Source organism: Triticum urartu, chromosome 5 (assembly GCF_003073215.2).
Source record: "Triticum urartu cultivar G1812 chromosome 5, Tu2.1, whole genome shotgun sequence".
Lineage (NCBI taxonomy): Eukaryota > Viridiplantae > Streptophyta > Magnoliopsida > Poales > Poaceae > Triticum > Triticum urartu.
In genome coordinates, this window is record NC_053026.1 from 314518201 (window position 1) to 314521009 (window position 2809).

The window sequence follows — 2809 nt, forward strand, 5'->3', positions numbered from 1 at the left end:
CTCCCTCCGTTTCTTTTTACTCCGCATATAAGATTTGGTCAAAGTCAAACTGCACAAAGTTTGGCCAAATTTATATAAAAAAATATGAACATCTACAATACTAAAACTATATAGTATGAACATACGTTTCATGGTGCATCTAATAATGTTGATTTCATATTGTGAATGTTTATATTTCTTAATATAAAGTTGTCAAACTCTACAAAGCTCGACTTTAACCAAACCTTATATGCGGACTAAAAAGAAACAGAGGGAGTATTTTCGAATGTGATGGGAATAAGGTAAAGATAAATTGATGGGTTTTGGTTTCGAGGCCCGAAACGGCTCCCGATGAGTTTAGTGGAACATAAATTTCAAGTAGACTACACTGCTCAGATGCGTAAATATTATGTTACTTTAAAAAATTGGCACAAAATACGAAGGAGACCAATGGAAGTAATACTAGCAACCCATGGTTTAACTACTCGCATGCGCGCAGTGGAGTGGTAATGTCTTTCTTCCGCCCTCACGTCCACTCAATTTGCATGCGCTGTATTAATTGACTATCAATGAAGTGAAGGACTTTACACGTGTCAAATTATCACATGGGGTGGATCTTGGTACAAAATTGTGTCCGCCCGTGTACCCGCATGTGCATGCGAGGGAATGAGTGCGTGTGTGGCATGCGTGCACATCTTCGCTTCATGCATGTACCGCCAGTGTGGCTTAGGGAGGATGAGTACATTCTTCTGGAACCAGCAGCACATCACTGTGATCAATCCACACAAGGATGTCGTGATAACGCCTCCACATGTGCCACATGGCTTCATGAACTATAAGAGAGACACTGTGTAGCGTGCTATTGTGTTTTGCACATACTCGAAGTACTAGTAAGGAACACGTACATTGCACGTGTCAGATTTTGCAACCAAATTATGAATAAATACCACACTATAGCATGTAAGCTCTGAGTCATATATGCCTCATGTAGACCTTCCTTTAATTCTTATAGTTCATCTCATTCAAAATCAATTAGTTTTTATAAAAAACCTACGACCTCTTTGATTCGTAGGATATCCAAAACGCGGGAATAGGAAGAACATGGGATTAGAGTGGAATGTCATCTTGAATCCCACAGGATTGTACGAGTGTTTGATTGTGCATAGAAAAACGCAGAATTCTTTCAAAGAGGTTTGAGAGGATGGGATGTTTCCTATGAAATCTAGTGCAAATGAATCATATGGAAAAATTCCTATGGTTTACAATCCTACGAATCAAACAACCAAGATAGGAAAAATTCCTAAGGATTAGAATGCTCCAAAGTTCCTTTGAGAATCCTTTGAATCAAAGAAGCCCTTAATATGTTTTATGATTCATGGAATTGTGTGTTGTAAAGCATAAAGTAAAAACAAATAATGGCAATTCAACTAGAAAAAAAGTTTGGGCAGTTATGATACGGAAGATTCTAGAACAAAGGAGAACCACTGTTGTTTTGAGATTTGTGCATTATGCTTAAGTTCAACCATGGAGTCTGCTAGATTGTACATGTGGCAAAATCCGGTGGGGGCTAGAAGATGGTGTGAGGGGCCAAGTGGAGGGAGACTATGAAGGAGTGCACAACTGCGAGATTGATATTTAGAGAGAGGGGGCGAGAACGTGCGCTGTTGCGCGTAGTGGCGGAGCCATGAAAAATGTCCCATGAGCTAGGGGGCCAAGCATTGCTAATCCTTTATGAGGAGGTCCAATTCATCAACTTAAACCATTTTTACCAGCAATTGTCTAATGATCACATTCATATTAGCCTCGATATATAGTGATGTTAGGGGGGCAGGGCCCTTGCTGCCCCTGTCTTCGCCATTGTGCGCGCGTCTCAGAGATGAAGCGAATGGCATGGATGATGAGAGGGGGGCGTTTGATATATAATTAATGTGGGTGTATTAGCTATATATGTAATCCTATATAGAGAGGTATAGATTGATCGATGTGGACGTGGGAAAGAGGGTGAGATCTCACTAGATATATAGATTGATCGGTTTATGTGGAAAACTATGAAAGACATAGCTATACACACACACACATAGAGGAACATCGATCGTTGCGCATGCACATGAGAGATAAAGAATGCCCGATATGATGGAGAGGGGGTTGTGTGTGTGTGCCTTCATGGGAGACCGACCTGAAGAAAAGGATTGCATGTGTGCGATGGATAATGCCGACTGGTAGTGTGTGTGCATGCATGCACGAGAGAAAGTTAGTGGTACAATTATAAAGAGAAGACCAATGTGTGGGTGTAGAAGACTAGGCGAGGTCATAATCAATGTAAAGTTGAATTCAAATATTTGAATAAGAGATCATGATGTTTGAAACCCATCCATTGCTCTTTCTCTTATCCTTGGTCCTGTTAGATGGTTCTCGAACCAAATGCAGCCAAAGCCAAGTTTCAAGAAAACCGAGAGACTCCAGCAACAACTCATCGCTATCAAAAGGTTCAGTGATCACAATATGCGTTTCCACGGGTCACAACAACTTCTCATGCATGAATATAACGGAGATCTGCGCGGTGTGGTTTGGAAATGAGCATGTTGTAATGTATACACATTGAACAAGGTCAGACTGGTTTGAATTTGAGATACCGATGGCAGACATCGTTTGGCCACATTGCATCCGTGCATGGACACACTATTCTAATTGGAGATGATGGGTGGATTTCACATCACATATCTATATATATACCCCTATATATATTATATATTTTATATTTTTTATATAGTGTGCAGATAACTTTAACTTTGAAAGATTGTCGTTGGATGAGGCCAATCCGATGGTGCAG